This window comes from Eulemur rufifrons, chromosome 4 (assembly GCF_041146395.1).
Source record: "Eulemur rufifrons isolate Redbay chromosome 4, OSU_ERuf_1, whole genome shotgun sequence".
Taxonomy (NCBI): domain Eukaryota; kingdom Metazoa; phylum Chordata; class Mammalia; order Primates; family Lemuridae; genus Eulemur; species Eulemur rufifrons.
In genome coordinates this window covers 63,356,908-63,371,242 of record NC_090986.1, presented here as the reverse complement: position 1 = coordinate 63,371,242, position 14,335 = coordinate 63,356,908, and positions in this window count along the sequence as shown.

Genomic DNA, 14,335 nt, shown 5'->3' with positions numbered 1-14,335 from the left:
GTGGCTGTATACAGAGAGAGATCCAAAACAGCAGCAGCAGCTGGATAGCTGGATACTATCCCTTTTTACTCTCTCAGCTCTTAAGCATTGGAGAAAGCTGCCTACCTTCCAGGTGTTGGGCTACCCATGAACTTGAAAGGTGGTGGTTTGGGTCATGGTAGAGAGGGTGGGGTTACCTCTCATGAAAAAGCCGGTGGGTCCATCTTGATCCTCAGGTGTAATAGAAACTGAAACTAATCTTCAAATAAATCTCCAGTGAGGTCTTGATTGGTGATGTTAAGAAGACCCGTCCGTTCCCTCATAGCGCACACGGGGCTGGGGACTGATCGGCTTGGGGCAGGGAGGCCACCTGTTCTACCCCAGGCTGTCCTCACTGCTGGACTCACTCGGGGCATTCTGTGTGTAGCTGGGGAGAGGTCCTAGTGGCCCCTCTGAATCCTAGCCTCGTGGAGGACCTCACAGCAGGAGAGGCTGTTACACAGCAGTGTCGGGATGCCACGTGGGATAACAGCCTGTGAACGATGCTGTGAGCAGGGCACTTTGTAGGCCTTTGCTGTAGGCGTTTTGAGTGTATGGTACCAAGAAACAGGGAGCCAGTACAGAGCAGGGCTCCATTTCCAAGCCAATTCTGAGGCATCACTGGGACATCCCACAGAAGGAGAGAGGGCAGATAGGCTGTGGAGGGAGATCGGGGCCAGGACAGAGAAAACCAGAATGCCTGTCAAGGCACAGACTTGAGCTGCAGGCTGGGGAGGCACCTGGCAGTGCTGCTGTCAGCCCTGGGTGGAGGATCAGGTGTGGACTCTGCAGTCAAGGCACATGTGGTCTCTCCCAGGGCAGGCGCAGGACAGCAGGTCAGGAAAGAGAAGTCAGAGGGCAACATACATCCTAAAGCTGAGGTCCGGGCAAAACACCGGAGGAGTGATGGGTTCTGCTTGGGGTGCTCCAAGAAGGCACCATGGACGCTGACTCTTGGGGGCTAAGGCAGACTCCATATGGAACAGGTGGGGCGGGAGGAGGCTCCACTCGAGGAGGAGCAGCCCAGGGGCCGTGTGGCGGAACCCCATTGCTGCTCTGGGAAGGGCGAGTAGACCAGCTGAAGGTTTGGTTGGGACTTGGGCTGGAAAGAAAAGCAGAGCCTACAACACGAAGCACAGTGAGCAAGAGGCCGGGGTGTGGACTCTGCAGGCAGCAGGGATGCTTTGGAGGGTTCTGAGGGCGAGAAGGGCTGCTTGCTGCAGGAGAGATGGATGGGAGGGAGGCTAATGAGGCACTAGTCTCTGACCTGAAATTGATGGGATCCCCAAAACTCAGTTATCAAGATCAACATGTTTTAATACGGTATTTAAAGAAAATCAATGCCCCCCAAATCCGTGAAGACCAAAATATCAAAATTTCAAATAAAGACAGGATCCTACCCGGCACTGGCCCAACCTGCCTGGTTCACCTCAGCGGTACCACCATAAAAGTACTATTTTAGTTTCTAATGAAGTGAGAAAAGGGAACTATGATTTCCCTTTTGAAACCAGTTGCGGAATTGTTTATTTAAAGGCAGAGGTCCCTAAATGTTTCTTTTAAGGAAGCGGCTTATGAAGGATGTTGACAGATGAGCCAGTGCTCTTCTCTACGTCAGCCCCCTCTAGTGGTGACCCCGAGAAGGCTGGCGATGAGGCTTCCTGCATGTGATGTCTGGCTGATGTTAAGCCTACAGACAGGCTCAGAGGTGAGGGACAGGTCTGGAGCCCCAAGCCCCTCCCTGACATGTCTACCATGTTCCTTGGAGCAAGAAGAGGAAGCTGGGGTGCGGGGAGACTGCAGGGTTGCATCAGAGCACCAATCCTGGCTCCAGAGTCCTGAGCCAGCACACCAATCTGCTACCCACAGAACTTTCTTGCCTCTATCCCAGGCAGAGGCAGAGAAGCTTCTAATGGCTCACTGGAGAAGTGTCCCTTTCTGCCACCCTCTACCCCTATTACATTGTTCTGATCCTCAGTCCCGTTCACTTCACCAAATTTCATCATTAAACAGAAATTAATCAAGCCATATAGGCCATTTATGGAGCAAGTACTGTTGCCAGACACATAACGATGCCTCTGTGGGTAAAGTTTATTGGAACACACACACACACACACACACACACACACCCCCCATACCTTTGTGGAAAGGCTTGACTGTAGACTCTAGTTACCCATATCTGAACTCTTTCCCCTGTACTCTGCTCATTATGGATTCCAGGGTGTGAGACAAGAGGTTCTGATGCCAGTGGATGAGTAGGTGGGGGACAGGTTTGTCACTGTCTTAGGTTGAGCTGCTGCAATTGAATATCTTACGCCAGGTGGCTTATAAACAAGTGAAATTTATTGCTCCCAGTTCTGGAGGCTGGGAAGTCCAATGTCAAGGTGCTGGCAGATGCCATGTCTGGTGAGAGCCCACTTGCTAGTTCACAGATGGTGTCTTCTCACTGTAACCTCTTGTGGTGGAGTGGACAGGGGTGTCTCGCTAGGGCCCCTTGTATAAGGGCACTAATCCCATTCATGAGGGTTCCACCCTTATGACCTAATCACCCCCTAAAAGCCCCACCTCCTAATACCATCATATTGGGGGTTAGGATTTCAACACGTGAATTTTGAGGAGACACAAACATTCAGTCCATTGTAGTTATGCAGGCAGCAAAAGCTATTCTACTACCTCTAAGTTATCTCCTCTTGTCTAGTATTCCTTATATTAAAAAATAAATGAATAAGTAGACGGAAAAGGATTCTTTGACCTCATATTCATCTTCAGTTCCACCTCTATGGCCTTTTTCACAGCAACATTTTTGAAAGAACAGTCTTTAATTTTTGTCTTCATTTCCGTATTTTTTCCCTTTGCCTACTCCAACAGAGTTTCTATCCCAAACATTCTACCAAAACTGTCAAGCTCACTAATAATATCCAAATTCAGTAATCATTTCATTGTCTTCATCTACCACACTTGCCCGCATTCTTCTTAAGGAAAAATGCTAGGATCAAATTTTGTAATAAAAATAGAGCTATAAATAGCTAGACTAAAATTAAATTTACCATGCTTTAAGGGTGAATATTTCTGTATAGTGGGATTAGAATAATTTTGAAAAATTTCTTTTGTAAGTTTTACTATATAAAATAGACATCATTTTAAAACTCAGAGCAGGACTGCAACTGTAGAAAAAGGAGCGGGTGCTTCCATTTCTCCTGTCCATGCCCACAGTGGAGAAATCAGGTCAGCTCTTGGGGAGCACCTTCAATCCCATCTTCACAGGGTCTGGTGATGGAGGTGCTGCCTAGTGCCCAAAGCTCCTGGTTCTCTTGGTTATTTTACTAAAGACCATGTGAACAAAAGTGACCAGGACTAGCTGTCAGATGCACCAGATGGACTGGACATATCTCCCCACTTTTCCTCCCTGAAGCTTTTGGAACCCTTGAAATATCTTGACTTTTGTGATTTCTCTCCTCCCTCTGCAGGCCTCTCCTTGGTCTCCTTTCTGGTTCTCCTTTTCCTTCTCCAGCCATCTCTAAATAAAAGCTCTTATCTGCCTTTCCCCACAGCACAGCCTCCTTTCTTTCCTTCTTTGTGTTCCCTTCTCTTTCTTTCTGCAAGCTTTGGGTTAAACTGTAGTAAGTCCAATGTGCACATGACGGGACTGTAGTGTAATAACAAGAAAGGAAGCAAGACTGCCACGGTGACGATACATGGTTTTGTACCTACGTAAACTGTGGCTATTTAAAAAATATTCCCCAGTTGTTGTTTCCCCTCCACCTCTATTCCAAACTTACCTGCAGATTTTTACTTTACAATATCGGTGGGGGATGAAATGAACGATATATATATATATATATTTTTTCCTGCCAAGCATCTACGTTCCCCTCCTAATTTTGGGAAACTTCAATCTGGTGATTCTTGGTGGGCTCCAAGGCCACTTCCTGTCGTAAATGCTAAAATTGCCAGAGTCTTCCTTTCCCAGCCTCCTTTGCAGCCAGGATCTGGCATACGACCCAGGCACCATGGACTGGATACAGCCCACCATTCGAGATTAGGAACTTGTGACAGGGGGAGGACGGGGCTGTGGAACATCTGTTCCAGTGGTGATGGCCTTTCTGTTACTGTGCCTGGGGTCCTGGCTACTATGGGCTCCTCATTTCTGGTTTTTTCCAAGCCTGGTTCTTTGTCCCTCCTTGCTATTTGGGAAGTTCCTGACACCCTTTCTCTGTTCTGCTTAAAGCAGCTGGAGCAGGTTACTATTTCTTTTAACTGTGAACTCTGACAGATGAAAAGAATTGTTCAGGAGGCTGGTCCTAGTTCACAGCCACCAAGATAACAAATATGCCAAGTGAGTCTGGGCATGGTGGCCCATTCCTGCAATCCCAGCACTCTGGGAGGTTGAGGCAGGAGGATCACTTGAGGCTGGGAGTTCAAGACCAGTCTGGGCAACATAGTGAGACCCCTGTCTCTACAAAAATAAGAAAAATTAGTCATGTGTGGTGGCACACACATGTAGTCCCAGCTACTCGGGAGGCTGAGGCAGGAGGATCACTTGAGCCTAGGAGTTCGAGGCTGCAGTGAGCTATGATGGGGCTGCTGCACTCCAGCTTGGGCACCACATGTAAACTAATGGCAGGATATTCCAATAAGCATCCTAATCCAGGGCCATCTAACCAAGACAGGTGGCTCTCACGACATGGCGATGTCTGGAGACAATTCTTATTGTCACAACTTGCAGCGGGGAGGCTGCTATTAGCACCTACTGGATAGAGGATCACACACACACACACACACACACACACACAAATACTATTCAGCGATAAAAAAGAAGGAAATCCTGCCATTTGTGACAACATAGGTAGACCAGGAGGACGTGATGCCAAGTGAAATAAGTCAGACACAGAAATGCAAATACTGTATGATCTCACTCACATGTGGACTCTAAAATAGTTGAACTCGTAGAAAAAGAGTAGAACAGAGGTTGCCAGGGGCTGAGGGGTAGGGAAAACGACAGATGTTGATCAAAAGGAACAAACTTTCAGTTATAAGATGAACAAGTTCTAGGGATCTAATGAACATCATGGGCAGTGATGGTTGTGTTAATTAATTTGATTGTGGTGACTGCTACACAATGTATATCTAATCATCATGTACATCGTGAACGTATATGATCTTTATCCATTAAATATTTTAGAAAAGAATAACGAAGACGTGGAAAAGTATCACAGTAAATTTTCTTTGACTCAGTGTTACTCAGACTTCTTTGATCATGCACCTCGCCCCTGCCAACACATACCCACAACCTTGTCACCATCATGCACAATGGCTCCTGATAGTGACCCATTTGGGGAAATGCTGGCCGGATGATATCTAAAGTCGTTTTCCATTTAAAAAATATTTTAAAGGTATTTTCCTCTGATGAGGCAGTGTAATGTTGGGTTCTGGGTTTGAATATACCTCAAAATCACCCTGCTCGAGTTCAGCCCCACTCTATGACCTGTCAGATGTATGTATGACGGCAGGAATGTCACTTCAGTCTCAGGTCCCTCGGTTTCCTCAGCTCTAAAGTGGTAGAAGAGGCCCAGACTATCACGTGGGGATGTAGTGAGGGTTAAATGAGCTAATGGGAGTGAAAGTGTGTAGCTCAGCACCTGCCACTTAGTAAGCCTTCAATTCGATGTTAATCATTATCATCTGTGTTTGAGTTTATTTCCTCCAGGTGCTGCGGCTGCGTTAGGTTTCAGATCTGGCCACAAGAGGGCACTGGCGACACAGCCTTGCAGCTTTGCCTGTGTCAGTCGGATTTCTTAGGAACGGTTGAACCGCAGATTTTAGAGCCGGAAGGCATCCTACAAATGATCTAATCCACCATCAGAGGTTGCAATTATAAGCCACAGGAGGGCAAATGTGGGCTAGGTGAGTACGATTTACAAAACCAACACTGTGGCAGAAAAAGCAACTCCAAGTATGTGGAGTTGGAAGGTAAGACAGAAACACCATCTTTCTGGGGGGGGGGGGGGGGGAAGACATCAAAAGCGTTAGCAGAAGTGCGAGGCTGAAATGAAAGGAAGGCACTGGTGTGTGTATGTGAGAAAGAGAGAGACAGAAAGAGACAGAGAGACAGAGACAGACAGAGATAGAGGTCATGTAGATTTTTTTCTTGTTGTTGTTATGAAAATACTAGATAGTGGTTCTTTCCTCTAAACCAGATCAGGAGATGAAAGTATTGATTCTCTTCGGCAGGCTGAGCCTGAGAATGCCTTGCACACCTGCTCCCTTGTAAGGGAAACTGCCGCTCAGCCGGCCTGTCTGGTCCTCCTTCCTCAGCCCCAACCACACCTGACCCCAGGCTGTCCAGTCCTCAACCTGGCCTGGAAAAGGGGCTCATGCCCTGTGGGGAGAGATGCGCTATGCTGTTTGCTAGCCTGGTAAACAAAAATAAAAAAATAAAATAAAATAAAATAAAACAAAACACAAAAAACAAGGAGAGATGCGCTGGACCAATCAGCTTCCTATTCTCTGAGGTCTAAGTGATCCGGATGGTGAGCAGTGGCAGTTCAGACTGAAATATCACGAGCAGAAAGGGCTGGGGGACCTGGTGGCTGCACACAGGACGGGCCAGAGTGGGAGGAGCAGGACGTAGGAGTCCGTAGAGGAATGAGCTCCCTGCAAGGAGAGAAGGGCCCCGCCCAGGAGCTAGAGGAGGCAGCAGGGGGCTAGTGCATCCCTCATCCTGCATTTTTGAAACAACTTGTTTAGGTCTCTAGTTTCCTACACCTAAAGTGCTTAAAGAGAAAGTTTTGAAGGCATTAACAGACAGGAAACCTCATAACAAAGGCAACATTGTTTATGAAGTGGTATCTCATCGTAAGAGTCTGCAGGGGTGTATGTGTGTGTGCGTGTGTGTGTGTGTGTGTGTGTGTGTGTGTTCAGAGGGAATAGAGCCAGAGATGTTCCTCCTCCTCTTCCTCTTCTTCCTTCCCCTCCCCCCTTGTCTCCTTCCTCTTCTTCCTCCCACTCATTCTCCTCTTCCTCTTCCTTCTCCTCTTCCTCCTTAGCTCTAACAGTAATTTTAAACATCCTTTTTTATTTTAAAATCATTTCAACATTACAGAAAGTTTCTTAATTTATTGGAGTGTAGTTGTTAATAGTAGCCTTTAATGATCCTTTATATTTTTGTGGTAACAGTTGTGATGTCAACGTTTTCATTTCTGATTTTATTTATTTGAGTCTTTTCTCTTTTTTTCTTAGTCTAGCTAATGGCCTGCCAATTTTGTTTATCTTTTCAAAAAACCCATCTTTTTGATTCATTACTCTTTTGTGTTTTTTTTTGGTCTCAATTTCACTTATTTCTGCTCTGATCTTTATTATTTCTTTCCTTCTACTAATTTTGGGTTTGGTTTTTTTCTTGTTTTTCCTTGAGATATATCATTAGGTTGTTTATTTGAAATCTCTGTTTTTTGATGTAGACATTTATTGCTATACACTTGCTTTTTAATACTGCTTTTGTGATATCTCACAGGTTTTGGTAGGTTATGTTCCTATTTTCATTTATTTCAAGAATTTTTTACATTTCCTTCTTAATTTCTTAAATTGTTTAATTCTCATGTATTTGTGTAGCTTCAAATGTTCCTCTTGTTGATTTCTAGTTCTATTCCCTTGCAGTCAGAAAAATACTTGATATGATTTTGATTTTTAAATTTTTTTGAGATTTATTTTGTGTCCTAACATATGGTCAATCCTGGAGAATGTTCCATATGCTGCTGAAAAGAATGTTCATTCTAAAGCTATTGAGTGAAATTTCATGTAAATGTCTGTTAGATGTATTTGGTCTATGGTGCAGTCTAAATCCAATTTTTCTTTGTTAATTTTCTATATCATCTATCCAATGGTGAGAGTGGTGTGTTGAAGTTCCCAACTATTATTATATTAGGATCTATCTTTCCCTGTAGATCTAATAATATTTGCTTTATGTATTTAGATACTCCAGTGTTGGGTACATATGTATTTACAGTTGTTATGTCTTCTTGCTGAATTGATCCCTTTACTGTTATATAATCTCCTTCTTTGTCTCTATAGCTTTTGACTTAAAGTCTCTTTTATCTGATACAAGCATGGCTAGTCCTGCTTCCTTTTGGTTTCCATTTTCGTGTAATATCTTTTTCTATTCCTTCACTTTCAGCCTAGGTTTATCTTTACAGGTGAGGTTAGTTTCTTATAGGCAGCATATAGTTGGGTCTTGTTTTCATCCATTCAGCCAGTCTATCTCTTTCAATTGGGGGATTTGAATTCGTTTACGTTCAAAGTTAATATTGATAGGTGAAGGCTTACACCTGTCATTTTACTGATTGTTTTCTGGTGGTTTTCTTTATCCCTTGTTCCTTACTTCCTCTCATTGTTTACCTTTGTAGTTTGGTGGTTTTCAGCAGTGGTAAGGTATAATTCCTTTATCTTTCTTCTTTGTGAGCACTGAATGATTTTTGAGCAGGGCAATGATGTAATCAACCTTACATTTTAGAAAGTTCACTTTTGAAGAATTGTATGGAAAACTGGCTGGAGTTGGAGAAGAGTTGATGTGTGTGGCCATACCATTTAGTAAGCTATCACAATGGTCCAGTTGAGAGGTAATGGTGAGCTAAAGTGGGATAGTGGCAGTGGAGCCAGAGATATGTGGAGGTATTAGAGAGACAAGTAGAAGGTGGAGGTAGAACTGACAGGACTTATTAAGTTTTGGGAAGTGGTGGAGTGGAATGTGGCCATGAAAACATAAAACACTTGAACCATTCAACTGAATCCCTATACTGTATGTTTGTTTGTGTGTGTGTGTGTGTATGTGTGTGTGTGTGTGTAGTCGGGGGTGGAGGGATGTCCTTAACCATCAGAAATCTCTGTGCTCAGTAGTAAACAATGCTACTTTTATTGAGTTCATAATAGTATAGTCTTTGCTCTGCTGAGTTGTAGCTGTCCTGAATGGAGTATGAGGTTATTGAGCTAATAACTTTGTCGTACTTACTAATACAATGAAGAGTGTTAGTAGAAGTTAGAGCCTATGCCTGATATTCTCTGTTTGCTCCTCCAGATTCACTCACTGCCCCTCTCCACCCTGCTGTCTTCCCCAGGAGGCCAACCTGCAAGCTCTGTGTCAATGGCTCCCAGCCTTATGGCTTCCAGGTGAGTTTGACAATTAGAAACCCTGAAAGGAGACCTGAGAGAAGAAAGAGAGCAAGGTCAGGGCATCTGTTCACCCTGGTTTCTACCTGAGAGGCTGCCTTGGGTTGGCCGTTCCCCTTGACCAAAGGTCTCAGTGCCTGTCAAGATAGCTATTCTACATCGCTCTCTCTACTTTTGGGTTCTGGAAACCCTTACCCCTCTCCCTTCAGGCTAAGGAGTGGTAAGAGCTCTGCTGCTGGTAGCCCAGGTTCCACCACCACTTCATGTTCAACTACTCCCTGTCCATACCTTTGTGAGCATACGATATTTTTGTTTGCCCCCCTACCTCAAGTATACATCCTTGATGCTATGGATAGCTTGCAGGGAAGTGGGTACTGCTGCTGTGGAGTTGTACTCATGCCTGGTTCAGGATGTGGAGAAGCTGAAGGAATAGATCCCATGGGAGCTGGAGGATATGTGGGCCCAGCTGCTGCTCCATACTAATAAGATGAGTCAGCAGATTCATGAAAATATGCATGTGCTGCAACAGGGTCTGACCTACATCCATCTTGAGGGAGGAAACATGGCTAATTCCTCATGCCAGTATACAATATCTTGTGGCCAACTGTAAATAGAAATCCTGGGAAGGGAATTTTGAAAAATGTAATTCAACTTAGCCAAGTTGACATATAAAACCACCAGAGGAATGCTATCACTGTGTTTTTTTCTAAGTTTTTTTCATAATATTTATAGAGCACCAAACTGAGATGGTGAATTATGGTTTGGAAAATGTTTGGTTTTAATAAAATCTTAGATCTGTGAAGGGAGTGACTGGAGGATGCCAACCCTGGTGAGAAAGCTCATGGGATAACAGTTTTTCAAGTCCCAATCAGAGGTGAAGCTGGATTTTGTTATGAGAACATAAGTAGGGGAAAAATTCATTACTTATTTGAAAATTTTTGTTTACTTGCTTGAGGAAGTGGTGGTAAAATTTACCACATCTATGGCTACCATGGGAAGTGGAGAAGTGGAATGTGGCTATGAAAACATAAAACACTTGAACCATTCAACTTAATGCTTACACTGTGTGTGTGTGTGTGTGTGTGTGTATGAGTGTGTGTGCTGGGGGGCAGGGGGAATGTTCTCAACAATCAGAAATCAGAAAAAAGTCATCCATGAAAAATGAAATCAGTGCACAGAATGTGTAAATATATCCTATTTGCATGGATTGGGAAACTCAAGCCAAGAAATGAATATGCACACTAAGCCAGGGCCACTGAAACCCCTAGAGTTCTGAACAAAACAAATGAAAGATTTTCATAACTCGGGACTCATAGTACTCCCATGGAAAAAATAATCCCTACCAAAGATGAGTACAGTAAAAAAGAAATTGCAAGCCAGAAGAGGAAATAATCCACCATAAAGGCAAACCGCTGTGCGTAGCAAACAGGAGATTAGCACATTAAGAATTTGAGATAACAGGATAACCTAAAAGAAACTACAAGACAAGCATATTTATAATAATTTAATTTTAATAAGATTAGAAATTATAATAAAAGAATAGGTACTATGAAAAAGACACAGTTGAGAACAAATCAAATAGAATTTCTAGAAATAAAACGTCATTGGAAACAAAAACTTAGTGTATGAATTAAACAGCATGTGAGGAAATAATCTTGAATGCAATATATCAAAAGAAGTAGAAATATAAATGAGCAGGTAAAAGACATTGAAGACAAAAGAAGAGGTAACAATTATATAGAGCAAAAAAATCTAGAAGGAGAGCATAGAGGGAATGGGGGGAACACTAACGAAAAGCCAATTGCTAAGAACTTTCTAAAAGAAACAGTATGCAGCCTCAATTTGAAGAAGCATACTATTTTCCCAAGCATAATAAATAAAGCCAAATCTACACTAAACATATCATTGTGAAATGTCAGAACATTAAAGACAAAGAGGAAATATTAAATGCAACAAGAAGATACACAGGTTACCAACAAAGGAATATTAATCATACAGAGAACAGACTTGTTATTAACAACAATAGATCCAGGAGATAAATGTGCTGAAATGAAATAGCTATCAGCCTAAAATTCTACTCTCAGCTAAATTTTTATTTTATTTTAAATTTTCATTTAGAAGTGAAATAAAGTCATTTTGTACATAAATACCTATCACATAACAGAATTTTCTCTTGTATTTAAAAATATATTTCTTTCTAAAAATTAGCACTTTCTCATAATATGCTTTATAAATGTTTACTATTGATTCAATTATTTGAAAAAATAAAAGCTGAAATAAAAAACTCCAACTTTCCCAAGTTAACCAAACAAGCTGAGGGTAAAAAGCTTTGGATTGTTACTTTCTGAACCACAGATGTAAAAAGATTGGAAATGTCTCTTCTCTCTTATCAAAGATACACAACTTGTATTAGTCAGCTTTTGTTAGGTTAGGTTGCAGTAACAAATGAATACAAAATCTCAGGGGCTTAAAATAGCAAAGGATTATTTCTTGCTCATGATACATGTCAGCTAGAGTTGGCTGTAGCTCTCTTCTACATATCTTCTTCATTCTGGTTTGCAGTCTGAAAGATTCATCCTTACCTAGGACATGCCTTTTTTTTTTTTTAAGAGAAGGGGAAAAGCTATGGCTGAATCATGCAACAGCTTTTAAAACTTCTTTGAGATATACTGTAAGTCATCTGCTCACATTCTATTAACCAAGGCAAGTCCTTGGTCAAGCCTGATGTCAACAGTGAGAAGAAATATATTCCACAGAAAGGTACAGGAAGTCACATGGCCCGTATGTATTTTTTTATTAGAAGAAAGTAAATAATTTGGAAAAATACTATAATCTAACACATATCCAAAAGATATTTTTCTCATTTATGTTTTTACAAATACTTGTTGGATATAATTTCTTTCCTATCGTGCAAAAAACCCCAGCTGTCATGCTCTAAAATTTTTCTGATATTAACCCTCTGAACCTTGGAGTTTTTCTATATCAGCACTACTCAGAATCTAATCCAGGAACTACCTGTTAACAATGTGCAATGAGATAAGAAGATTGTGCCAGAAAGTAAATCAACACACTGCTTCCTTCACTGTGAAAATCTTACCGCAAAAAAAACAAAATGACAGCAGAATTGAGCAGTGCATTTACTGCTGTAACTGGTTAACATTTTGGCTTAAGCTCCTTATCTTGTCATGAACAGGTACTAAATAGTTTGTGGACTGACGGTGGTCGACAAACCATGCTTTGAGTGGGACTGTTCTGAAGCATTGTGGTTTCACCTGTAAGATCGTTCAATTATAGATATTTACAGCCGAAAAGAATCTTAAACACCATCTGGTCCAAATCCTTGATTTCACAGCTGAGGATCCTGAGAAGCTGAAAGTTTTAGAAAATTTCCCAGAGTCAGGTAGTGGTTGAGATACAATATGAAGTAGAGGCCAATTGTCCTGACTCTTTCTCATCACCAGCATGCCCTGAGATTCCTAAGGGAAGATGAACTTCCTCTGAGGTTCTCACTGAGCAGTATTGAGGCTGTATCAGGTGTAGAGATTCAGTAGAAGGAGCCAGGTTGTCTCCTGAATGGGAGTAGGTGTGGAGGGTGCACATGGGCTTTCTTAACAGACAGATCTGGGTCATATTCCAGCTCTATGTCTTACTTGAAGACTGTCTTTGGGAAAATTACTTAAAATCTCAAAGCCTCAGTTTCTTACTTGGTAAACATCCTACTTTGAAGGTTGCTGTGGGATGAGAGATTCTAAACTGAAAACATTAGTGTCCCTTCTTGCAGTAGGCAGAAAAACAGCCCCCCAAAGATGTCTAAATCCTAATCTCTGGAACCTGGGAATGTGTTATGTTACATGGCAATGGGGGAACTGAGGTTCCAGACTGAATTGAAGTTGACCTTGAGATGGGAAGATTGTCTGGGATTATCTGGGTGGGTCTAGTGTAATCACAAGGAGGTGGGAGAGAAATAATCAGAGAGGTGGCAGTGGGAAAAAGACTCAGCCTGACATTGCTGGCTCTGAAGATGGAGGAATGATGCCATGACCCACGGAATGCAGGAAGCCACTAGAACCTGGAAAAGACAAGAAAACAGAGTCTCCTCTAGAGTCTCTGCAAACTGGAACACATCTCTGCTGACATGTTAGCTATAAGCCGGTGAGACCCATTTCAGACTTCAGACCTCCAGAATTGTGTGATAATGTGTTTTAAGGCAGCAGTCCCCAACCTTTTTGGCACCATGGACTGGTTTCATGGAAGACAATTTTTCCATGGACCAGGGTGGGGGGATGGTTTCGGTATGATTCAAGCACATTACATTTATTGTTATATGATGCTAATGATATCTGTTAATGACAATCTGTATTTGCAGCTGCTCCCTAGTGCTAGCATCACCGTCTCAGCTCCACCTCAGATCATCAGGCATTAGATTCTCATAAGGAGCATGCAACCTAGATCCCTCACATGCGCAGTTGACAGTAGGGTTCAGGCTCCTGTGAGAATCTAATGCGGCTGCTGATCTGACAGGAGGCGGAGTTTATGTGGTGATGCCAGCGATGGAGAGCAGCTGTAAATACAGATGAAGCTGTGCTGGCCCACCTGCCGCTCACCTCCTGCTGTGCAGCCGGGTTCTTGACAGGCCACAGACTGCTATCAGTTGGGTGTTGGGGACCACAGTTTTAAGGCACTGATTTATGGTGTCTTACAGCAACAATACAAAACAAATATCTTTGTTACATTGTTACAGCTTCCCTAGAGCAGTAGTTACATCATCTTTTGGAAGATACATCTTTTGGAGGACACATTTTCTAGTGGTATCTTTGGCAGAATCTGCTCTAACACAAGCTAGCCAAAACAGGAAAGCTGCTTCTCAGTTCTTTTTAGCTCTTTTGGTCATAGCTGGTCAAAAACAATGGTTTCCATTTGGGGGTCATTGCACTTGGGAATTTAAATGGATTCCAAAATAAGCTGGTAATCTGATTTTTCCCCCCTTGCCTGACCTTTGATTAGACTATACTAAGAGCTACAGTCTTTCCAAAGAGCACTGCCCTCTTGCACTGTGTCAGACACCATTTGCCAGGAAAGCATTAAGAAAGAGGCAACAATGAGGTTCTTTGGTGCCCGGAAGTGGTGGCAGATGGTTTGTGGTCTCCGTACTTTGCAACACTCA